Here is a 27,128-nt window from a genome sequence, read left to right as displayed (position 1 = left end):
TGAAAAACAGAATAACTACTGGCCCATTAGCAAAATTACTGAGCAAGACTCTGGAGTATTTCATACTGGTGAAGACACAAATGAAGTGAACAAAAGATATTTGCTGTCTTCCTTACTTCCTAGCCAAAAAAAGAAAGAAAATAGTTTCTGCTTCACTTACCAAGTACTTATTTCTTAAAAGCTCAAGATAGAAAATAAAATAATTTGTAGTCCTGCTAGGAAGGTATATGATTCTTCATGCCAAAGAAATTCACTAAGTCTTTTGGCCTGGCAGACATGGTGTATGTAACGTGTTCTATCACAATTCATTTCTATATTGAGTAGTCACTTTACCAACTAAGCTATGTGGTGGGATTTTGAAAATCCTGATTTTTGTTGAATCTTGGAGAGGGAGAATATTCTGAAGCAAACAATACTTAATATTGCCCTGGTTGGTCACCTCTTAAGAAAACTCCTGTAGAGGGAGAATGAAAGGTGTGCCTTCTTAGAGAAGATAGGTCTCAGGATATAGAACAGAGTTTCCAGGGTCTGCTCACATTGTATGCAACGTATCAGTTGTGCCACAGTAGGCAAGTCCTCTGCCTAGAAAATGCACAAATAAGAAAATGAGAGGCAGTATTCTCATTTATCTAGAATAAGTTATGCTAAGTTACTAGAAAAGAGGGCATTTGTAATTAAGTGCTCATACATTGGGGGAGGAGGAAGATAGGATTTTGTTATATCAAAATCTATTCTTGAACAAATCCACTTTATGTTTTTCTGAAAGCTTGTCCAGCGTATAATAGGATACAGCATCTTGGAATTAAATGGTTCCAACTCATGTAGATATCTTATTAATGGTCTATAACCACTTTCATTTTCATTCTGCACTAACAAGTATAAATTCATAAATATATATTTAATCTATATATTTGTCTCTACGTTTATAGTAATTGCCAGAATGAAGAGAATTAGGCACAGAAAATGGTAAAGTTTTAAAATCAGATGGATCTGGGTGAAATGCCTACCTAAAAGTATTTTAAGGGCTCTTGCTACACAAATAAGAATATCATAAAAGTTAGCTTGAGTGATTATAAACATGTAAATTTAAAATCTGCTACAGAAAAAGACAAAAAGTACAAAATTTCAGAAACACTAAAGAAATCTACACAACTAATGTTATGACTAGTAGAATAGTTTGAGTAAGGACTAAAAGGGGCAGAGAGATGGGAAAAAGTACTGATGGTTGAAAAGTATGAGGATAGCATTTTTACAGTTTCTATATTAAAGGATATAAAGAGAAATGAAAAAGAATATTTCTGTCTTAGTTACTCTTCTCTCTCATGGTTGAGACAAAATACCTGATGCCCAAAGTTAGGAAAGAGAAGGTTTATTTCTTACAGGTTGATACTCAGTTGGCTCCAAGGCAAAATGACATGGCTGAGGGGCAGTGGTTCATGGCGGTTCATGACAGCTGCAAGCAGCAAGCACGAACAGCAGAAAAGAAAAAAACATGTCTTCTCCCCATTCTTACACTGTATGCTGGCTCCACCCCTGGGCAGGTGTAGCACTCACACCACCAATCACAGTGCCTGACAGTGAGCCAGTAATGAACAATAGATTCAGCCATGTCCATGACTGCATGAGACTTGGGGGTCGGGGTGGATCTGACATAACCATAACAAAATCCTAGTGTATGTTAATGCATGATCATTACAAATCTGACTCAGAACTTGGTTTGCAATAGTTGAGAGTTTAGGGCCATTTTTTGAAATTGATGATTCAATGATAAGAAAATCCCCACCCTCAAAACATTAACAAACAGGAATATTTGCCCGTCAAATTTCTAAAATGTTCTGTATAAATAAATATAGGGAAATATCAGTCTTACTTAATTCTGTAAGACACTTTTTCATACTTACTTTGTGAATTGCAACTTTGAGTCCCCTACAGTTTTGTCTATAAATTTCCTCCTTGAGGACCACAAATTCACAGTGGTTAATTTTGCATACTTTCCTAAGAGATAAATGGAGATTTGGGATTATGCTATCACCTTTTGAGCCTTCCCATTAAGTCTTTTGGAATGGACTATCCTCTCGCTCCCACTAAGACTAACACTCCAGAGCAAGATCCTTAGTATAAAATACCTCCACCCTCTTGAGTCATCCCAGAATTATCTATTGTCTGCTGAGTCACTGACCTCTGCATCTTCCACCAAGCTTGACCTTGAATCTTCTACTAGCCCCCTACATTGTATATATTCAATAAAAAGTGGCTGATCTGGAGTATTTTGGTTTCTGCCCATCCTGAGGCATTGACCCAGCTCCCAGCACTCCATCATGCTTTACATTTGTCTCTTTTTATTTTGTCCTTTCCCTTGTACCCCTCATGCAGGCAGTGGGGATTTTGGCCAGGTCGCAGATATCGTACCTCAGCTTGAACATTACCATGTGGTTGGGCTTTTCTTGGCACTGCTTAAGGAAACCTGTTGAAGGTCAGAAAATCCTATAATAAGAAATGCCTTAGTATATAGTAGAAAATGGCAGGAGAACATGTAAACCTTCCTTGATATATTTCAGAAATATTCATCCTGGGGCTGGGGATTTAGCTCAGTGGCATAAGCGCCTGCCTTGTAAGCAGGCAGTCGTGAGTTCGATCCCTGGTACCGATAAAAAAAAACGAAAAAGACAAAAAAAAAAAAAAAAAAAAAAAAAAGAAAGAAATATTCATCCTGATCCATGGGCATACAACACTAATTATATAATAACTAGTTAAAAGATTGGTCATAATAATCTGTTATTTCTAAAATTTAAAATATTTAATTTGCAAATGATTTGGATTTTACATAAATTAGAGTAAAAGCAGATTAGGACTTGCATAATTATCTCTTATGTCAGTGTCACTTCCTTGCTTTTGTGTATGTAGATGGATACGTCATGCTGGGTTTTGAAAACAACAATGTAGGACAATTAAATTATATAAATGATCATGTCAGTGTGTGCATATGCATGTGTGTATGTGTGTGTGATTTGGTGGTGTTTGTGTCTTGATTTTTGACATAGATCATATGGCTATATGTAAATTTTAAATTCAGATAAAATTGATAGTCAGAAAGATTAAAGAGGAAATAGAAGCCCAATTTGTTGCAGTTATATCTATGGCAGATAACCTCAAATTAATCCCAGGGAAAATTTCTTCTTCATCATGACTCAATTTCTAGTAGATTCTAAACTGCAGTAGAGGAGAATGAAGGAAATATGCAGTTGTGCATCACTCATAGTAAACCACTTTTAATTTAGTTGGAGAGATTTGGGCATTTCTCAGATTTCAGCGATCAGAGTGTCAGACACTCTACTCTGATATTTAAGAGAACAGACTTAAAATGTTAACTTGTTTATCCTAAGTACGTTGCTCAGTGCTGCCCAAATTATCTGCCATTGCCGTGTTTGAGCTGGCTTTACCCATACTCCTTTCTCTCTTGTGTCTCCTTAAAGTGCACTACCACAATCACTGGCAATTGCTGGAAGAACTTTCATTTTCATATGGACATTTGGCAGTTAAAACAAACTATTAACTGGCCTTCTCTAAGAATCTGCATAGATGGAATTCCCATTGGGGACAGCAAACACACTACAGAGGTGGGGAAACCTTGTAACTTGGATCTCTCTGCTCCACGAGCTTGACATCAGGCTCCCTGGGCACTAAATGCTGCTACTCTTCACTGTGCAGAGAATACATTCTCTCACCAGAAAATCTGGTGAAATTGTAGGGCTAGCAACTCTGAGACTTAAAATTCCATTTTGGAGCAGTTATAAGAAAGGCATTCAGAAAAGAATATCAAAACTTGAGCAATGGGTTGAATACACAAACATTCACTAGACTAAGTGCTGCTAAAATAAATACTAGGAAATAGAAGCATTTGTTGATATCTTTTCTCTACTACAAGAACAGTTCTGTTTGGTTTTTAGTTAAGAGCATTACTGGCTTGCTTTTCTCACAAGAGCTCTCCCATGAACATACTTCGAGCTTTCTTTCTCCTTTCTTCAGGGAACCCTTCCTAGTATGTCTATGCTTACAGTTATCTATTAAATATCTATAAATATTAAACAATGACTATATGCCAGTATCTGAGCTGGTCCCTTGATAAAAGATATAAAATCTTCCTCAGAATATTGACAGTCTATAGGATTCTTCAGTCCCTTTTTCTTTTTCCATGCTAACAAAATTTCATCTGTCCTCCAAATGTAGGCTCAAGAATTCCCTCTGAAGATTTTTCTGATTTTTTGTTCCAAGAACAGTCTGCATGTTCCTTAGAATCCTGTCATATTTTCTTGTTTTCATTGCTTAGATGGCATTTTTATCTTCTACTTCTCTGTACTGTAAGGTTTTGTGCACATGTTCTTCCAAATTGTGTGTTTCTAGGGAGTAAAAGGCCTGAAATACAAGATTTAAAGGGACAGATTCTGCAAGTTTCTTTTATTGCTGTGTCCACTCTAATTACAATGGTAATTTAGAGTCTACATGGCAGACTCTAAAGTTTACATGAATGAATTAGCAAGTGTAATTGTATCTTTCACAATACCTTGCTGTGTTGGACATAGGGTAATGGATTTAAACTCAAGCATTCTAGATTTAAAGTCAAGCTCAAAAAATTGGATCTCTGACCACTGGATTCCTATATAAGATGAAAATAAGAATTTCCTATTTATTATGCAGAATTTTTGAAAATCAGGTATGCTATATATAGGGGAGAAAACCCTTAGTTACCACTAAGTGAGTTAAAAGCTATTACAACAGTATGTGTAGTGATTATTTAGTGAATGAAGGTATATCTGTTGACATTATGATGGTACTTGGAGATAGGACTTTTGAGAGATGTGATCATTATTGTGGGCCCCTGTGATGATATCGGTTCCCTTATAATAAGAGACAGCAGAGACTTTGCTGCTTTTCCTTCCCCTTATGTACACATACAGGTCTACAAGCACACAGAAAGATGGTGGTTTCCCACAAGCCAACATAAGATGCCTACAAGTGAAACATACTTTGTCAGCACTTTGTTCTTAGATTTCCCATGCTCTAAAACTCTAAGAAATAATTACCTGTTATTTAAGCTACCTAAGGAATGGATTTTGACAATTTAATCTGACTAAAACAGCATGCATGAATAAATAGCATGAATGAATAAAAAATTGAGTGTAAAACTCTGAGAAATTTGGGGATCCAATAAAGAGGTTAACAAAAGCTCTATTTAAAATGAATAGAACCCTTCAGTCTAATAAGAAAATTGAATTTATAAGGTCTGAGAAATTTGGGGATCAAATAAAGAGGTTAATAAAAGCTCTAGAATGGACAGGACCCTTCAGCCTTTCCAGAGATTTCAATGAAACATAAAATATTATCAGTAGCAGCATGCCATTAAAGACTTCTAGTTTTTACTGCATCCTTCATTTCTGAAAATTAATTTCTATACCAAGATTTGTTTGTTGATTGATTGATCTCCAAGTTTTAAGTATCTTGGAATTTAATACAAGTTCTGATATTTTAATTGACACAGAAGCCAGCAAGTCATGTTATATAGGAAAGAAACTATTCCCATGGAGGTAAGGTAAGCTCCATACAGATTGTTGATGCCAGGAGTGTGTTCCCAATGTGTTTTCAGTAGCTCTAGATATGGAACTTTTTGAAGGCAAGGACATCTGATTTTCTGATTTTCACAGATAAAAATTTTATTTTCCATCATACCCAGTTTACCTTATTACACTGAATCCAATAAAGGTCATATCAGATTTTATGAAATTTTAGTTTTAATTTAGGTGTTAGTAATATGTTTTGGTAAATGTGCAATACTCCTATTAGCAATCATTTTCAAGATGTCATGTCCCTTGTTAACATCATGTCCCTTGTTAATTGTGAGTGGGTCCCTTGTTAATTAAGATTAGCAGAACCTTCATATTTTTGATATTTAATCACCTAAAGATTTTTTAAATATTTATTATAAAAAATATCTTGTGCTTGTAAATATCCAAACATTGTGATTATGCATACTTTGAAACCTGAAAATTGGTGTGAAATAAAAGGCTTCTTGTTCATGTTCCATATCTGTAGTTATTGCTTATTAAATAACAAGATGAGTAGCGTGGCCTAGATTATTTTGAAATCTCTGGAGAAAGGATAATGATTAGGTGTGGAATTTTAAAATAGGCTTTGAGTGCAGCCTGAAACGAGACAAGTGGTAGAAGTTAAGAAGAAATTACTTCACCAAGAACCATTATTCTGAAGAATAGTAAGAATAACAGCAAAGACAATGATGACCTCAGAGAACATGGATAATGCATTATTGCTCAGATTATATTGACAGCCTAGGCTGACTCTTAGGGCTTTGAAGCAAATGGGGCATTCAGAGAACAGATAGGTTTCTTAAAGACCCCTTCTATATTTTAAAGATCTTCTTAAATCGGTCTCAGAGGATAAATAGAAGATATTTCTCCCTAGAGTGATAATACCTTTTTGCTTCACTTTTATCACCCAATGCCAGTTTAATAAGGGGACACTAAGCCCAGGACTCTGGAGCCTACTTTGGAAGGGACGAAGTTCATTTCTCAGGAGCATTCCTATTCTCCTAGCTAAGGTTTCCACCTAGGAAGCCTCCAAGGGGCTGAGGTCATGATACAATTTCAGGAACACAAGAAGCCTAACTGAGAAGCTTTCCTCTAAACATGAGATCATGGCCTCGTACTGTGATTACCATGGTGCTAACTCTGAGCATGTATTTAAATACTCATACCAAGCAGGCAAATAAAAGCCAGGATTTAAGTGTGTCTTTGACTATATGAAAGGTAATCAACTATCAATATTTTCCAAGCTATGTTCTCTACCATTGATCATAAATATATTGTACGATCTCTAATTATTGATACGGCAATGAAAATCATGGAGATAAATCAGGCATTCTCCATGGTACACAGTTAATAGGTTTCATTGACATCAAGATTAGGTAAGTTAAAGAAACAAGCTACTGGGTCTGCCTCACTGAAGACTTGTGGTCTTTGAAAAAGTTAGGCTACTGCATTCTCATGCAAGACACACAGAAATAGCCACAAATGAACCCATTTGGCTAGATATCTTTCGTGGTGAACATTAACTATGTGTGCTCTCAATGCACATGCATACATACAACCAAGTCAAACTTGTTTATGTTACTATGTGGTGAGCTGCTGACATAAATTTCCCATCATCATCAGTAACAATTACTGAAACCTTTACAAGAGCATAAAGGTAGGCAGTAATAAATCTGTGTACTAGTGAGAAGACTACGTATGGTTTACCAATGTTATTGCATCCAACTCCTGGGCATCTCCACCTTCTGGAAGAATCTTATAAAATATCACTTGTTCAATAACATCTGTTTAATCTATTTTAGACTTCTAGAAGATAAGCAGTTTTTAAAGAAAAATGGATTTTTACCTTTAAAGTATATGTTTCTGTTGTAAAAAAAGATAATAAAGATCTAACTACAGATAAACATAAATGACTGCCCTTTCACCATGCAACCCTTAAATATGTGCTTTTTGATAGTTGCTACCCTGCCCTCTCCTTTCCTGTAGCTCTTTTTAGGTCACTCGTAGACCTATTTAACAATTACTTAGAGAAGAACCTGCGTGTACCAGGTATTTTTCTAGAGACTATAACAATGAATGAAACACATATAAAGCTCATCAGAAGACCAAAGAAAAGTGCGGCTGATTTTGAAACAGTGATTGTTTTATTTTTTTATTAGAGATCAGGAAAACATAAGTTTCCTTTCTCTCAAAAGCATTGTAAGCAAACTCCACCTACAATTTACACTGTGTATCACATTCAAATGGGATTATGGTAGGTTCTACAGAGCAATCAGATAAAAGCACGCATATCTTCCCTCAAGTAGCAGGTGCAGAAATTATGCATGGACTGCCTAAGACTTTTCTAGGATTCCATAGTCTTTTCATGCCTTAGCATATTTAATGTATTCATGAACCGCTGTGTGTTTTCAAGGTGTTCTGTGGCATTATTCTTTAGGGATTCATCATTTCCACTTACCAGTGCCATGTCTAGCAAGACCTGATGCAAAAAAAAAAAAAAAAAAACCATTTCCCCAACCTGCCAGCTGGCAAAGGCATCAGGTTAGGTTTTGTTCAGGCAAACAGATTAGTCCTCTAAGGGTTAATTAGAAAGCTAGCCCCTTTCAGAACCTGGAATTGTTTACCTCAATCGTTTTCATGCAAACTGCCATGTTTCACTTGGGTACTAATTGTGCCTGATGGACCCATTATTTTGTAATCAGAGCAGTTCCTTGGCGAGCTCTCTGGGGGTTAATTAAATGGATGAGGTAGTGCCCCGGATATTACTAGCAGACAGGACCACTTGGATTTTTCACCAGCCACATTGGAGAAAGTCCCGTTACTATGAACACTGGGGTTTCTCAGCATCGGCGGTACCTTTCTCTGTTGGAGTTGATTAGATTGCTGTACCAAGACAAACCTGGCTAATCCATCAGTGTTGGCCTGCTTGGCTTGGCCCTGTTTCCACTCAGAGAAGATGTGTGCCGGTGGACTCTGGAAATCCACCCTCCACATAGGCAGCCCTGTCTACCGCAGAAGATGATTCCTGCCCCAGGTTAAATGTGTGTGCCCCGTTGAGTGTCAGTGCCTTCAACCGGAAGGCACCTGAGGGCTAGGAAAGCAGCAGTCTACCCTGAAACACACTGTGCTAACACAGCAGGAGACCACCATGATTGGTAAGGCACTCAGAGGTTTCTCTGCTTCTCTCATGCCATCGCTGCTTCTGATGGAAGCTCAACCTGCAGTCGCCAGTTCTTTTGCTCCAGCTCTGTTATTCCTCCCTGCTGAATTTCTAGCCTGAGATTCTCTGTGAAAGATGACCACACATTATTTTGTCTTATGTTATTATTGTGTTTTTACTTTGCAATAAGCCCACTGGGATTTAATAACCAGGAGAGAGTATTGTGTATTGAGGTGTGAATGAGGAGAATGATAAAGTCTAGAGCTCAAAAAACCAAGCCCTTCTGTGCTGGGGACAATCAGGAAGAGCACCAAGCTGGGAGGGGGAATTCTCAGACCCACAGTATCAGTTACGGTGAAGCTATTTTGTTGCATGTAGAAGTATATGAACTATAATCATAGGTAATTTAAGAAAATAGTTTTAGAGTAATATAAATCATTTTTATGGAGGTAGCTCCTGCAAACTCTTAACAGAAGGACTGCAGTTGTTTGAGGGTGGAAAACCTAACATCTGATGGAGAGAGCACACATGGGATGCAAAGACTAAATTCAATTTTAACTTCATCCACGTAGGAGTTGTGTGATTTGGGGGAATTTACCTTAATTCTCTGAATCTCAATCACCTTATCTTTAAAGTGGGGATAATACAGATTACTTTTTACTGTAGGATTATTTTAAAAAATCAAGTGTAGTGCCTATCATAACATTCCATGGCTCAATTAATATTACCAAAATCAAAGACAACCTAGACGAAAAATTTTTGCATTTATAATCATGTGTAAGATAAAAACAAAATAGTCCGTGTGATGGTTGATATTTTATTCTTCTGTTTCTGAATATACAAACAAAATAGTAAAGATTGCTTCTAACTATGTTCAATGACTTCTGGATTTTTCCACAATCTAATCTCTTGTGGAAGCTTTTATTTTGCCTTGGTTTTGTTACTTATTTTTGTCAGAGAAAAGCTGTTACATCCTTGTGAAGCCAAGTAGTTTTGCAATGAAAAATAAGGGGTACAGTAATAAAAATATATTAGTTATATGTGGTGTCCAGAGTAGGGGAAATGTACAGACCCAGGAAGTAAGTTACTGTGATTGTATAGAGCAGGGAGGGGGGAGAGGTGAGGAAGGAGAGTGAGGGACAGAATTTTTGGAGAATGGATGAAATAAGGAGTTCACAAATCGAATATACTCAAAACCCAAAATACACATTTTTTTAAAAAAAGGGATAGCATTACATGTGAGGTATAAATTAACACAGCTATTATTTTAAAAGCATCATTGCTTTTCTTTCTTTCTTTCTTTCTTTCTTTCTTTCTTTCTTTCTTTCTTTATTTATCTGTTTTTTTTTTTTTCTTTCCCTTTTGGTACCAGGGATTGAACTCAGGACCTCATGTTTGCCATGCAGGCATTTGTGCCGCTGAGCTAAATCCCCAGCCAAAAAGTACTTTCTAATTATACTTCATGTGTGTACTGTGTGTGTGTGTGTGCGTGCACATGCATATGTTTCTGTGGGTGTGTGATAGGGAATCCAGTGGTTTTGGGTGGATGCTGATACACGTGTGGTTTTGAGTGGAAATGCTGACTCCCTTATGGCATGTCCTTAATAGGAAAAGAAGAGGAAAACATACATACCTTACCCTCCAAAAACAGTTGTTATGCATCTCAGAGCATTCTAATGTGATGCTATAAGGACTGTACCCCATGGGAATCTGGTAAAGTGCATCAGCATTGGATCTGATTCTGAAGCCACTTGTGTCCCTCTCTTAGCTCTTCTAGTCAGGTTCTTTTGTCTATATATTTATGTCATACTTAAACGTTGAGACTCCTGCTAGCCAAGTCAAAGCATTGGCTCAAAGGACCATCTGACAGTGACACAGAATACCTTTCATACCCCAGAGAAGCGTTCCACCTGAAATGAGGCTCACTTGAATGAACGCAAAAAAAAAAAAAAAAAACATTTTAATGCAGTATTGATACCAGGCACTGTGAAAAAAATACTTTTTATTGTTCCTCTCATTTCATTTCATTTCTTATAACAACATGATCAATTATTTGTTTTTATATGCCCATTTTATAGATATAAAAACTGAGGCCTAGAAAGATTAGTTAGAGCCAAGCAGTCTATATTCTCAACCACTTTGTCATACTATTTTGTATTGTTTCCATTAGTTTGTTTGGTTGTGCTTTGGGGAGGCTTGAACCAGAAGAGAAGTCTTAGTGTCCAAGAAATGGGACTGTATACTCAGATGAGTTTCAGGGGAAAACTTGTGAAAAAGTCAGTCACTGTGCTCCTGTGTCCATGCATGCTGGCATCATGGTTGTCATTTCCTTTCATCACTGGAAGTTTCAGTATGGTTTTCATTATACCCACCAATCAGGCCTCAGAATTCTTTCTTTCATTCATTCACAGAACCTACTAGATGTTAGACATCTAACCCAAAGAATGTAGGGTTAGTCTTCTTGAATCGAAGAATAAATTAAAAAGAGCCACAACAAATAACTATAAGGATTATAGCGAGGAGAATTCAGAGTATAATACACATGGAACTGTGGGTCCTTCCCTAACTTCAGAAGAGAGGAGGAAAAATCTCCCTGAGGAAGCAGAATTGACGCTGACACCTGAGCTCTTCTAGGGGTTTGTGTTCCAATAAGAAGCAGCAGCATGACTGTAAGCCATGGGGAGGAGATGCCTGTATCCCTAAAGAGAACAGGATTTTGGGCGAGGAGTAAAAGGCAAGTTCAGCATCAGACCAGGTTCTGCACCGCCCCCCAGTCTGATACCCCAGTTACATATTTCCTTTTGGAGCTAAATCTTCAATTGGCGTATTCCCAGTCCTGAAGAATCGCTGTTGTACTTAATCTTCCTGCGGTTCTACTGTGATGTTTAAATTCTAGACCACTGCTCCTGCATATAGTGTGTACAAGAAAACTCTGTCTCTGCATGTTAAACTCTCAGAGAACAGGGAGAGGTAGCCTGCTCTTGAGACAACAGCCTACAGCAGTAACTGTTTCAAGCTGCCAGGTTCAACTCTGAGATTTACTCACTTCCTACTTTTAGAATTGTGGCCAGTCTCTTGATTTCTATGTGGTCATTTTCCTCATCTGAAAACTGAGAATAAAAAGCTTTCCTTTTATGAGAGGTAAAATATAAAAATACTTTCTGGAGTACTTAGAGAAGTATTGGCACATAGTTAGAAACCAAGTGTTAGGTGTTAACATTAATCATATGCATAATGTAAATAGGGACTTAGTAAATGTTTTCTAATAAGGAGCTGATAATTATAATAAAACCAGTGCTAATGGAATAGCAGCCATCTAAGAAACTTTGGAGATGTTTTTGAGTACTTTTATTTAAAATTCGATTATTTGCCTCTAATTCCTAGAATATATAATAAAATTTTTCTTGTTTTTATGCATCAAAAACTAAACACATAGTGTTTTTATAAATTTTATAAATTATAAATTATATATTTTGAGTCTGAAGTAATAGTATCAGTTACAATTAAAAACACCCCTATAGTTCATGAGAACAGTACATTTAACTTCATTTTACGATTGTAGAAAGTACTTGTAAACACTAAGGAAAAAAAGCACAAGGCTTTCATGGCCAGAACTGGCAGAAAGCAGGTTTGTGATGAGTCCCAAACCCTCCCTTTTTCAGCTCATATCCCATTGTTAAATTGGTATGTAGTTAGGCTCCCTGAAACTGGCCTTGACCAAAGCGTTACTTAGCACAGTCAATTCAGTATCCTTGCATTAAAGTAATTTTTTTTAAATGGTATTGATAGTCACACAACTTTGGCAAAATGTTTAAATTAGAGTCAACACAGTTGTACAGGACCTTTTCACATACTTTGTAATTCTATTTTCCTATTAAATTTGTATTGAAATTGAGTGTTCCCACAAAAGTTGTTATTGATTAGAAATTTGTTGTTCAAGGTCCACAGCTGAGTTCTCATAAGTGTGACAGTTACTGCATTATCTGCTCTCTGCTCCTGTTTATGAGGAATACCACTAGTTACATGGCATTTCCTCACTGTAACTTTCTGTCAATGCAGGCAGAATTCTGTTTAAATGCATTTCCTCATTACTGACACTTCTATTTGCCAATAAAATACTCGCTACCCTGGAAATTGTAAACTCTAAACTTTTCTTCTAATGTACTCACTTACAACAAAAGGCATGAGCATGCTCACCAATTAATATAGAATTATATATTCTGTAAGTATGTTATTTTCCATGCCTAGGAAGAAATATAAACATTTAATGGTACGTTACAATAGGGGGAATTGACTATATTTTCATACCTTAGAAAATTTGATATCTTTCTTAAAGCTAGTTATACTTGCAAGAGTATATTTAAGTCTATAATTTTGAAATTTATTGATAAATTTTAAATTGTATGATTTTGTTCTTTAATTAGAATTTAATCATGTCTGCTTTATAAATTGGTTGATAATCTATACTAGAAATTGGAAGAAAATCAGCTAATTTCCTTATTCATTCCTGCTTATATTATTTGCATTTGGTTTATCTTCAAACTCTGGTTTTCTTGCAAAAAATTTTAACATTATTTGTCTACTTCATGGCATTTGTTTATTTTAAAATCAATAATAAAAGTTATAAATTTACTTAAGCAATAGATACTGAAAAGGAAAAAGTGAGGGCTCAGAAATGTAGCTCAGTGGCACATCCTCGCCTACCTGACAAGTAGGAGACCCTGAGTTCAATTCCCAGTACCAAAATTTAAAAATTAGGTCACTTCTATATCAATGTAGTAACAGTAACACTTCCTCTCTTTTGTAAAAATGCCTCAAGTGCTTCATAAAATACATACTATGTGTGTGACTATGATTTTATTATATCTCCATAGGGATTAAAATTTTTAATTGCAAAAAATATATACATAGAAATTTCAATTTCTTTCAATGTATAAATTATCACATTATACCTGATCTTTAGTAAAAGGGTCTCACTTTTTAGGCACTATAAAAAGATTTTTGAGATGATAATATGAAATAATTGGACAAACTAAGCCTTTTAATTGAGCTAAAGTTATTTCCTGAAAGCACAAAGACTAAGAGGGATGAATTCCTAACCATTTACTGAGCATTTACTCAATATCAGAAACTATATCTCCAGGGGTATAAAATGATAAAAATCATTTTTTAACTTTAAAGTAGCTCAAGGTTTAAGGAGGAAAAATAACAGAAAAAGTAGCTTGCAATGTGGTTTGTGTTATGATGTAATAATACACAGGAATGCAGAGGACATTACAAAAGGGGACATATTTTAAAGAATAAGTAGGGATTGTCTACACATAGAAACAAAAGATTCTATTTGATTTTAGTCAAAACAACCTATGGGGTGATGGATTTAAAAAGCATCTCTTTGCTAGTATTTGCTAGTATTTGCTGGTATTCACATCTATGTATTCTTGATTCTGTACCACATTGCCTTGTGAAATGTATAATGAAGACAGGTTCCTTCTTGAGCATTTCTTTTTATCTTTTAAATGTATCAATAATTTTTAAACTTATTTGTTTTTTGGAACCAGGGTTTGAACTCATGACCTTACACTTGCCAAGCAGGTGCTTATGCCACTGAGATAAATCTCCAGTCCGCAATTCTTTTTATATGCAATAGAAACTTACAAGTACTATGAATAAGATCTATTTTCATGTACTAATGTTCTGCAAGATACACTAGTGCATGAAAATGCTTGGTCACAAATGGTTCTGCGGTTAAATAAACTTGTGAAAGTCTAAATTTCCAATTCTCTTCGGATTTATAACACACACTAGCATAAATAGTGTTCTGAGAAATTATGCAATAAAAATTTCACATAGTGGTTCCCAAATGAATTAAGCATAGCATATGTTTCAGCCCAAATCAAATGGAATATTCTAAGAAAAAATAGTGTAGCCAATACCTTAATATGACAGATGCAAACATCTTGTTTTAAATTTTGGATATTTTCATAAGGGATTATCAGTTATCCCATTGGTAAATGTAACAGCTGCAATGTGAAAATTAGAATGCTATATCATCATGAAGATTTGTATTTTATTTCTTTATGTCCTTCAATCATTTGATATGGGTTTATCTATAGAAAGTGCTTTGAGATTATCTAAGGCTGGACTGAGTTTGCACATGTTGTGACATTTTGTTTTAAAAGAAATCCCAAGTCTTGAGCTTCTATGTAGATCAGGAATATTTGAAATTACAACTGACAAAATACACAAGTCAAATTTAAGTAGCAAACCCAGTTCATTAGCTACATCCACCAGCAGATTGGCCGATGGCAGCTCCAAGGTTATTCTTAGAGCTACAGATGCCCAAGTGCATAATTCTGGTAGAGACTAGCTTGTCTCAATCACAGCGCCAGTTACCCTGCTCTGTTGGGACCTGGATTATTCATAAATGGTGCAAATCACAGGAAAATTAACTCTGTATATTTATTCATGAAGAACTTAGAAAAGGATAAAAACACTGATTCTTAGCATTTGCCACAGGAAGTCAGGCAAAAGATGATTGGGCCATGTGTGGTGGCACATGTCTCTAATCCCAGCACTTGAGAGGCTGAAGCAGGAGGACCATGGAGAGTTTGAGGTTAGCCTGGGCTGCATAAAGGGTTCAGGATCAGCCTGAACTACACAGCAAAAACTTGCCTCAAACAACAACAAAAGAAGCCCTACACATTTGCCATATAACTGCTTTGAAACTCATGTCAGTGATGACCACATAGATTATGTAGAAAGCACTTCTTTTTAATAAAATTATATTAATACATTTCACAAATGAATAAATTTTTGAGACTAAATTTTCAATACACATCTTTTTAAAAGGTAACTAAAAATTGAAATAACAGAGTATTAACAAAAAATTGCATTGTTTTCTTCCATGAAAACCTAACAATTGCAAAATTTTCTTCCATGAAAGCCTCCTTTTTTACTCAAGTCCATGGTAAAGATGAAAAATTTTGCCACTGGAGACCCAATTTGACTTGGAAGCCACAAGGTCAGCCTATCAAAAGTACCTCAGACTTACACTGAACCTCATTCTCTTCTTTTCATAAGTTCCTAATGTTATGCAAATAGACACGGCAAATCCATTATTTCCACACTGATATAATGTTGAGTGTGATGGAGTGGCCATATCTGAAATGCTCTGGTCACTCAGAAACCATGTCAGAGACTCATTTCGGATCCATCTGAGCAATCATTACTGTTCTACCAATGTACTACCATACCACTTACAAACGCAAGAGATGCTAAATAACCACAAGGAAAGGATACCAATTTGAGTCCTCATAAGCTTTCATAAGCATTCATAAGCTTTCTATTAATAAGAAACTAAGTCTGTGAGAGTGTAAGAAATTAAATGAACCCATACACGAGGATAAGTCACCAGGAAATGAAGGATTTTTTTGCACTTGCCTTGAAAAGCTATTTGTAAGGAAAGGATACTATAGTTTACAGAAATTCTTGATTAAAATATAACTTCCCTCTGGGAGGCTATGTATTTTATGTATTTTATTGTAGATGTGTGAGTTTTGTTTTACTCATAAAGAAAATTAAATTTTGGTAAACCCCTTGTGAAAGGTACTCATATTTTAGAGGAAAGCAGAGGATACTTTCATTTATATAGCATGAAATAGAAGAAGAAGTGTGTCAAAATAGTACTTAGATGTTTGAAAACAGTTTATTTTTAAAATAATAGCATAAAATTTGTTGTGACTATTAAGAAAATATTAAAAATTAAAACATTTTGAAGTTTATAGTCTAGCATATGATCATTTCTACTTATGATTTGGTATACATGGTAATGTTAATATTCACTTTTAGATTTCCATTCATAGGCATATTTACTATAGGTTTCTAGGAATTAGAGGAAGCACCTACTTGCCAAAAGAAAGGCAAACTCTGATTAATTTTTATTCCTTATGTTGGTTAATTTCAAAGTAGAGAATAGAATGTGATATAAAATGTAATTCTTCTAAAATTTTAAGAAGTGTAGTTTCAAACTTTATCTAATACATATAACATTAATTTCCTAAAATCCATAGTATATGGTATATTAAAGAATAGATAAGAAGAAAGCTGTGAATATGTGTGTCCCTATAGAAATAACATGTGAACACACACAGAAAAGTTGTATCAAATACTCCATCATCTCACTTATTAGCCACTATGGATCTTTCTTGGTTAAAAAAGAAGCATTTAAAAAATAACTCAGTCAATCAAAATGCAAAGTCACAAGGAAACGCCAAGATGCAGCCACAGTTCTTCCTTGTCTTGCTAAGTGAAAGAAGGTGAAAGAAAGCTCTGGGTCTTCCCTGCGTTTTTCTATCTGGCACTGCCCTTTCCTCTTGGTCAGCATACCTCTTTCTCCTTGATGATAAGTGCATGAAGGCACAGGCTCCACAGTGACCTTCTTAGCCTGAGCACCTTCACTTCTGAAATGGGCTCCTTGCCATGTCCCATCACAGAATCCCCTCCCCACATCACACTTACACATAGGTCGATTCTACCCACAAATCCACTCCCAGGTTTTTGCTTCTGTTAGCTGTGGTGCAACCTGTATTTCTTCACTTTGAAGAGTGACATCTCACAACATTAGGCCCTTAGGTCAGTGTGAGAAGGTAAGCTAAGGTTGCCCTGTATGACACAGCATTTGACTACTTTAGAAATACTGGTAAATGAGTAAGCACTGACCAGTAGAGGAGACTTGGTATCCAACAAATTAGCAGGTGGGTCAGAAGTTTCCCCACGGCTCCTTAGGCACAATATTCATGAAAGTTGCTATCAATAGAATCCTCTAGAACAAATTTCATGAGTCCTTGCAGGCTAGTGTACCAGAGTTGACCTCTTAAATGTATCTGCTTAGTCTTAACTTACACTTACACAATTGTGTAACTCTAAACAAGAAACTTCTTAATTTAATTTTATTTTCCCTATTTTTACAATGGTTTCATTTACACAACATGTATTTATTAAACTCCTACATTTTGACAGCGAAGTGTTAGAGACATGGACATGCAGAGCTGGTTATACTACTGATGTTATGTAATATTTAACCATTCTTTCTCCCCCCATTGCTGTTGTTAATCAGTTATTGTTTTGATTTCACTAAGAATCTGCTCTATGGCCAATTGTTGAAGATGATAATAACACAGCAGAAACTATAGTCTCCAATTAGATTAGAAGCACTTCATGGTCTTGCTAAGAAGATATAATCAGTGGTGACATAATCAACTTGGATACCTTCTACTTGTAGAATTTATCCCAGTTTTAAAAGGTACAAATGTTCAAAATCAATACACTCCTGATAAATCAGAATATCAGGGCAAGTCCTGGGCACTGGCTTATTTTAATACTGTCTCTGATGATCTTAATTTGAAGCCAGACCTAGGAACCGCGAATTTGCCGTCTCCTTGACTAGCCACAGTGCCTTGATTGTACACATTTCCTGACCTCTTACCAATTATAATATCCCAGGAAAGAACTCAAAATTAGCATCATCAGTGAAAGCCTCACATCTATTAAAATTAGGTTTAATACTTTTAAATTTTATCATGTTCAGTTTCCTTAAAATATGAATAAGTGAGTACCATTTAAATGTCGTAGAGAATGTATGTTCATAAAATCACCTTGCTTCTGGTTAGTGATTTTATTTAGTATCTTATGCCTTTGTTGGAGTCTAAACTCCAGTCATATCAAACTGCCAGCGGTTCCCCAGTTGGCTCTACTGTATCTATAGCCGTTTGCCTATATTCATTTCACTCCGTGAGCCCCTATCTCTACCTCCTGTCATCGAATTCCTCTCCATTCTCCAAAATCAGTATAGATGTCACAGCCCTGTACAGATAGCACATTTCACTTAATCTTGCCTGGTTCCAAGTTGAACTAGGAAGACTTCCTACAATTCCCAATATGTTCTTGCCTGTCCACTACTGTTTTCCTCTCTGAATGATAAATTTCTTGAGGATGGGAAGCATTTGTGTATGAGTCAACATTTTATCTCCACTTTGTAGCTCAATACCAAGCACATAGTAGAGTCTTCATGAATGTTTGTTGAATTTGCCTTATTTGAATACAGATTTTTATTGTGCACAAACGTAGTAAATGGCAATTATATAAACATTGCAGACCCAAAGGACTCGCATGTAAAATGTCCAAATAATTGGTTATTGTCCCTGTGAGGGAACATATGAGAACTAATAGATGTTCTTCCTGTCTGACTTAGTATGTTTGATTTTTTAAGAAAATCCTTTTTCTCTCTTTAGACTTTAATTTATGATTGTGAGAACCTGTATTCCAGAAATCTTCTCTCTACAGCTAAGATTTCCAGGTTCCATTCTTGAGGACTCATAGCACAAATTCACAAATTCACAGAAGAAATTCATTCTGTGAAGTCAGGTGTTTCTGCTGCTTGCTGGCAAAGAATCTCTGGGCTGCACTCTGTCCTGTCTGGCAGGTGGTGCTAGACCCAGCCACTCTTGCATCCTTGAGATGTGTGCTCCCAAAGTCTAGTATGAACCCAAAGTCTCAGAGCTCTGCTTTTTAGCTTCTTGGAAGTCCCCAAATTCCCCACTGTGGATACCACCTCCTAAGCACAAGGTGTGAGTGATGTGCTTTGTGTTGAAACAGAAATAATGTTGTTCAAATGATAGCCTAATAAACTAATCATTACTGCTAATTGCTGGTATTAGCACTTTAAATTTCCATTCTCCAAGATTATTGTTATTTTCATTAAGCAGCTCTCAAATTTACAGCATTTTTTTTACTTTGTCAAAGATCAAATTGCCATAGGAATATATATGGACTGTCTTTTTCAGAATCCATAATTTTGTCACCGAATTCAGTACAGAGAACTGTGCGCTTCTTTAATGAATTAAAATTTAAATCTGGAACACTGGCTGGGCCCAATTCACCCACTGCTGATTCAAAGCTCCTTAGCATATCAAAGTGATAAGAGCACAGAGAGCGTAGTGCAGGATACAAGCCTGGCTGCATAATGAAATACAGGACGCCTGGAATTGCAGGCAGTGACTGCAGTGCCCGGGGCAGTTGTGATTTTGAATATTCTGTACTTATTGTTAGGTACAAGAAACTCTAACACTTTACTGTGCAAACTGTGTGCTAGACTGTTGCACATTCTTGGACATGTGTATCCTGGTTTGTTTTTGGTTTTGACTTTTTTTTTTTTTTTCAATACTGGAGATTGAACTCAGGGTCTTTCCACTGGACCACACCCCCAACCATATCTTATTTTTCATTTTGGGACAAGGTCACACTAAGTCACTAGACTGCCTATGCTGGGATTAACTTTTGATTCTCCTGCCTCAGCTTCCCAGAGTGCTAAAATTACAGGCATGTGCCCCAGGCTGTTTCCTTTTTCTTTTGTTTCTTTATATAGTTTTTATAAAAGATATTTCTTTATTCTTGGTCAAATCCCTGCTTACTCATATCACCTTACAAATTGTTCAGAGTTTTAGAAATTTTTACTAGGGCATGTCTGCAGTGTAATGACTACGTTCATGTGAAGAATTGGTATGATGTATATGGGATGTATCTCATTTCTTTTTACAATGTCCCCCAGCTCCTACCTCCATCTCTTGGTCCCCTTCCTCAAATTTCAGTGACATAGCATTAGTGGGAAGAAGAGTGATACAGAAGAAAAGTGTGTGCCTTGAAATTCATTAGTGTTTGGTTGGAACCCAGCTCTAATACTAATCACTGTTCGAAGTCTCATCAAATCTCCCTTTCAGTGTTATTGTGAAGATTGAATGAGATCATAAGTGAAGTCTGAATGAGTTCATTAGGCTGTAATCATCTCCAAGAAGCAGGGATTCATAACCCTTTTGTTCTCTGCTGAATCTTTAGTGTCATGAATAGTGCTTTCAATGAAAAATTTACTTAGTAAATATTTTTGGATAAATGAATATTATATGTGCAAAATCACAGCCATACTACTTAGTGCCCAAGAGTAACTTCAATAAATAAAAGTTACTAGGATTGTTTCCAGAACCAAAGAGGGTTAGGGAAATCTACTCAGTAGACAAGCTTTAAGAATCTATAATGTTAATTACTCATCGACCCGTCTCAAAATTTCAGACATAAAATTATAAGAGAAAATTAAATGTGTAACAGAACTAAAATTCAAAATTATTCATGCATAATGCTCTTTACAAAATATAAAGTATAATGCTTAAAGTTTTAAAAACTAGCCATAACGTTTCTTTAATGCTATTGTCAGTAATTTTGGCATTGACATTTTAATTGCATGTGCACATGTAATTACTTTATTACATTTAGAGTGGAATCCATCCTACAAGCCTGTAAGATGTAGAGTATAGACATATACATATAAAAATATATGTCATTATTTTTTCTGATTATGGTCTTTTAAAGATTACTGTACATCCTTCATTATAATCGTTTTAATGGCACTGTGGATGTAGCTCAGTAGTTGAACACTTACTTGGTATACAGAAAGCACTGGGTTGTTTCCCAACACAAGAGAGAGAGAGAGAGAGAGAGAGAGAGAGAGAGAGAGAGAGAGAGAGAGAGAGACAGAGAGAGAGACAGAGAGAGAGACAGAGAGAGAGACAGAGAGACAGAGAGAGACAGAGAGAGAGACAGAGACAGAGAGAGAGAGAGAGAGAGAGAGAGAGAGAGAATTTTAATGACCACAGAGTATTTGCTTGAGTTGTTTTTACTAAATCTGATTCCCTAATTTTGGAGATGTGTTCTATTTTCAGGATTTTGGAATCATAAAGCTGTTTTTACATACATTTTTGTTTTTGTTGAATCATTTGATTAGGCAAATTCTAGAGCATAAAATTGCTAGATCAGAACATATATGCCTTTGTTTTCTTAATATATTGTCTTCCAAAAAAGATATATCAATTTATGAGATCACTAGAAAATAAAAATACCATTCTATCAATTTGCACTACCAATAAGTAGAATGATTTAAATTTAGTTGTCGTGAGGTCATTAAAGATACTGCCAAGTTCCACTGAGCATATAGTCTTTTCCTGTTTCTTTATCATTGATTTTCCTCTAGGTAACTTCTGTGTTCATAAGTCAGTTGTGTGTCTGCTCACACTATGTTATTTTTAGATATTGAGACTTCTTTCTCCATTAGAATGCACACTTCATATATTATAAATGTCATTATTTTTCACATTAGTACAATTTTGTTCACTTAATTGACCCATTTTCCCCTTAGTTTTATGTATTTATTTATGGCAATATGTTTCTTTGCCTGTCTCCTGTGGACCATTATATTGTGTAAGGCAGGACTAACACTTATTTCTAAATTGTTGTATTGTACTTCAATATCATTTGTCAAATATGTTTCTTTATCCCCTGACTGAGAAAAGCTAACCTTTTTCATGTACGTTTTGGGATTTTTTTGAATTTTGCTATTATTTCTTGTCCTTATGTGTTTGCTCCAATACCACACAGTTTAAAATTCTAATTTTGTGTTTAATGTCTGATACTATTAGATTTCTTCCTTTTCAATTTTTCCATTATATTCTTTTTTCTCATTTTTCATGGAGATTTTGTTAAATTCCAAAAATCATATTGCCAATTTGAAATTTTGTTAAATTTATAAAATTTCTTGATGTGAGCAGATAGGTTTATAATGTTTAATCTCACTAAGGCAAGTATTATTTGATTTTAGTTTTAATAATGTATAGTTTTCTATAGATTTGTTTCTTTTCTTATTCAATGTAAACCTAAGTGCTTTAGATTACTTTTTGTAAAATAGTAATACTAACATTTATACCTGACATATGCTAATTATAATTGCATATATGTATTATCTCAAGTTCATGTAAGACTCCTGAAAGATAACTACCATCCTTATCACCATGATACCATAGAGAGTGAGGTTTTGATCAGTCATGTAATATGGCTAGGCCCACATATTGTTAAGTGGTAGAGCCATGATTTGCACTCAGAAATGTCTGCTTCAAAGGCCATCCTTTAAGCGATATCTTGGGCTTATTACGCAGGGTTATGAACTATTACAATGGTGAAATTTAGTCAAAATGAAGTCAAAATTCTCGTGCTAAGGTCAAATTTCAACTGAGAAAGAAGACCAGTATCTGTCTAAACTACTGTGACATGGTTGCTGTCAGGAAGACTCCCCACTAGAACTGGGAACCACCTCTCATAAGCGGAAGGTAAGCTTAGAAAGAAAAAAGAAGCAGATCACTAGGTTGGCAGGTAGTCAAGTGCTAGATGTCAGCCAGAGGAAGTAGAGGGATCCATGTGCCTGCAGGGCACACCTGTCTGGTCTTTATATCAGAAAAAGTCACCGATGGCAGGTTAAGCCATCAGATTGTTAGCTTAATCTGTTTGCTTTCTGAAAGCTTCCTCTGGGTTCCCTACAGTCAGGTCCACATCCTAAGGGAAGAGGAGACTTTCTGAGCTGCAGCAGCAGTTTTGGCTGTCTCCAGGGAGAGTCCTGCAGCTAATTCCCTTCCATGTATGTACATAGAACACCTTCACAAGCGTTACACAAACCATAGCATAAAACCCAGTTCTGCTCAATGCATGTATGACATGAGATAATCCCAACAGACAAACATCTAGAATGCTGTAGTCTCAGCCCACATTTTTAAGAGCCCCTTTATATAACTAGGAGTTTTTTCAGGGCTATTATGGTAGATACAGAAGACTTATGTGAGGTAGTGGTTGAGTAGTAGGGACTTTAAAGAAGACATCTGAAGAACTCTTTTGAGCAGAATAGAATAGATACATAGTGAACAGAAATTTTAAGGAGACAGACTTTGTTACTGGTGAAATGTTGTACAATTTAGCCTCTGCAGACTTGAAGCTGGCAAACCCTTGCAATTTTGTCTTATATTTTGAACTGTTTAACAGAGACCAAAGATTACAAAAAATCTTAAATTGTAAATGGAGTTGACCTAGATTAGTGATTTTTAAACTGTACCATCTAACACTGTACCATCATCCAGAAATCAGTTATTTGAAATGTACATGGTAGACCCTACCTGAAATTCCTCAATCAGAAACTGAGGGTGGGCCCTGGCAATCTGCTCCAAGCCATTCAGGTAATTTCTGATATATGTTTTGACAACGACTAGCCTAAGTACATGCTTAACGTCTATCAAACATGTAAAGTTTAATTATTCTTACAGAACACCATTGGGTATATCAATTAATAAAATATAAATTGTGTACTGAATCTAGGGAAGTTAATTCTTGAAATACCAAGAGGACTTCATTATTAAGTGGTTTCATCACATGAATGACTTGATGAAGTGAACCCTAAGATATATTTCAGTAAAGCTTAAGTTATCTCAACAATTGGCTGGAAGTCACCCATGTGTACCACACTGTATCCATCAGTGAAGGCATGGACCATCCTCACTGTATTTCTCATGTTTCCCCCCAAAAAGAAATGAGGAAATGAAGAAAAACCTGACTTATTACTTTACTTTTATTTTGTTTTTCATTGTCATCTTCAAGCTGAATTTACATCTTTCAGAGATGCGAATAGACAGGGGAAAACATTTTAATTTCCTATACTTAAATTCCTACACCTGGCATTGAATTCCCCTTGACACTTACCCATCTGCTTCTCCCCACATGCTGTGAGTCCCTCTGGCTTTGAGACAGTATAGTGTCTCATTCCACAGTGCTTAGCCCAGTGCCTGTGAAACATTAGCACTCAGTCATTGCTCATTCTATGCAATGCATTTAATTTGGTTAATTATTCAGGTTAAAAAATTGGTTATGAAATTCAAGTGTCTTATGATTAAATGAAATGGAGAAGAGTAGACTGTCCTCTGGGCTCCCACAACCAAACACAAACACTACTGCATTCACATTGGAATAATTTGATATCCCTTAAAAGTTTATTTCATTTATGTGGTTATAATCATACCATGCATAAAACTCTACTTTTCTCCATTATCATTGTGTTTGGGGGGAAGCAAATTACTCAAAACACTCATGTGCAGAAGAAATATAGCTTTTTAAGTTGCTAGAGATAACTTGATTCAGCTTGTCAGCCTTGTAGGTAATGGGAACATTAAAATTTGGCAGTAGATAGTAGGCTCTCAGTCTCTTTCAGTGTAACCAATTCATGTTTATGAATCACACAATACAGTTTAACTCTCTTTCTTCGGGTTGGAGTAAGTAATTTAAGGTACATGCTTTGAGATTCAGATTTTCCTCCCCTGCCTTGCTAATTTATAGAAAGGTGTTTTGCGTGGGCTTGGGAGTAAGTGCTTTATAGGGTTTCTGTGAGATGTGTAAAAATGAGCAGATCAATGGCTTGATGAGATCATTGTGATGGAAAAGATGTCATCGCTTTTTCTTTTTCTCTAGCACTTATTTTTCTAGCTCAGAGGCCTTCTCAGAATCTCAGCATGTATTGTACTGAGCCCATGCCCAAAGAGCACATTCTTCCAAACAACCCACACTCAGTACTCTACTGTTGTTCTTCCCCTTATGGACATTTAGGTTGTCTCAGGCATTTGAAATAAACCAGGTTGTTTTAAAAGAAGAGTTACAATTCCTAGTACAAAGACGTAGAAATTAGCATTCAAAAGATTACTTCAAATGGGGAAAATTTATAAATTATAAAAAGAGACTAAAATATATATTAACAACTAGTTGCAGAGTATTGACCTTTGTTGATAAGTCAGTTAGAGAAGTTTAAATGTTGACCAAAGAGATATTTAATCATTATAAGGAATTATCATTTGTTTCATAAGTGTAATAGGCTTTAATATTTCTTACAGATACATATTCAATTATGATTATGAAATAAAGTCATTCCAGAATTGCTTTAATCTAAAGCAGCAGAAAATTGAGTAAGAGTGGGGAAGGGTGATACTGAACAAAACTGACAATAATATAGCCATTGCTAAAACTGGAAAATGGATTCATAGTTTTATTCTTTTCAATGTTTGAAACTTCCAAGAGAAAATGGGACAGAAAAGGAAATAGAATTCCCTTGGTTTTCTGAGTTTGGATCAAAGAAATATTCTTCTTCTAATATTATTAAGCAAACATATATTTGCTTGATTTCAATTCCAATCTGTAAGCCTTCAATTCCTCTCTTTCAACCAGTGCAGTAACTGCCACATTCATTTTAAATCTATCCATCATTTGACAAATTCCTTTAGGTGACCCTTGTCAGATGAAAATTCTTCCTCAGTGCAGGATAAAAGAGGTACTCAGTTCTCCAGAGTGGTGTGTGTGTGTGTGTGTGTGTGTGTGCACGCATGTGTGTACTTAGGGTGTACAGTCAACACAGCCAGTGAACACAATGGTTCTACTGAAACAGGGCTTGCCACAGCCTGGTTATCTTGCTTGGTGCTGCAGTTTTGTCATGTGTCTAAAGAAGTGTTTCCTCTGTTAGGCAGCAAGGAAATGTGAAAATTAGTGCCAGCTTCCAGTACCCGGGAGGCACACACTGACACACTACCTGTCTTGATGGTAGAGCCAGGCTGTCCTGCAGAGTGTCTCATTAATGACAGGGACTCAAGCAGGCAGGGGTCCCAATTTGTGTGGTGCTTTCTGGGCACAGTTTTATTAAACCCATGGAAGAGATTAAAGTCACGCTGCATTAGACTCCCAAGATGTGGTTGCTTTTTTTGTAGAAATATTTACACTTTTTCTCTCTTCCTTTTACCCCAATGCTAATGAACATGTATCTGGCAAAGCCAGAGAAGAAAGGCAGGAATGGTTCATTAGAATACAATATACAATTTATGCAATCTCAAGATTATTCAAAATTATCATTCATGCAATTATTATCATTTGTTAAGGGAGAAAGAAGACAAGGAGCAAAGAAGCATGCATGGAAGACACAGGGAGAGTAAAGAATGTAAGATGTTGCAGAATATGAAAGAAGTAAGAATATTATCATTTCGAGACCCTAGTAGGATTCTGACACGGAGACAAACCAGTGAAAAAATAGATAAAAGACGTGAATTTTTCCATAAGGCACAGGAAGAAATTTAGAGCATAGCTGAAAAAAATGTTCCTGTATTTTTTTCTTTCAAACACTGAACAAGTTAATGCCAGGATTCAGGGTGAAAGATGGTGGCCTTTGGTGATGTTACTCCTTCTCCTATAATTTTATACAAAATCAAGAAAGGCAAGAGCATATCATTAAAAATATCCACCTGACAGTCTGTCTAAGACACAGCTAGCATCAGACTTCCAGCATGTACCAGTGACTTATTCATCTTCTTCCAAAACTTCCCATTGGCCTTGTCAGTTTTATACAACTTGACAATTCAGTACTGGGCAGATCGATTTCTTCGGGGTAGAGCAAAAGGGGGCAAGCTGTAGGTGGTAACAGT

The 27,128-nt window shown here is 36.0% G+C and overlaps 1 protein-coding gene across 37 annotated transcripts in view; it reads left to right on the top strand.

The window, feature by feature from the left end:
- Lingo2 (leucine rich repeat and Ig domain containing 2) overlaps positions 1–27,128 on the top strand; it is a 1,124,971-nt gene that overhangs the window by 988,217 nt on the left and 109,626 nt on the right. The window contains exon 1 of one of the 37 annotated variants that reach the window (XM_063252393.1): positions 7,380–8,755. The exons of the other annotated variants lie outside the window; for them this stretch is intronic. The gene's annotated coding sequence lies outside the window, so the exon portion shown is untranslated. Of the gene's footprint in view, positions 1–7,379; positions 8,756–27,128 lie in introns of those variants that run through there. 37 annotated transcript variants of the gene reach the window in all.

This window comes from Cavia porcellus, unplaced genomic scaffold, assembly GCF_034190915.1.
Source record: "Cavia porcellus strain 051 isolate PalLab524CR breed Dunkin Hartley unplaced genomic scaffold, mCavPor4.1 scaffold_1, whole genome shotgun sequence".
Taxonomy (NCBI): domain Eukaryota; kingdom Metazoa; phylum Chordata; class Mammalia; order Rodentia; family Caviidae; genus Cavia; species Cavia porcellus.
This window is presented reverse-complemented; position numbering and strand designations above follow the sequence as displayed.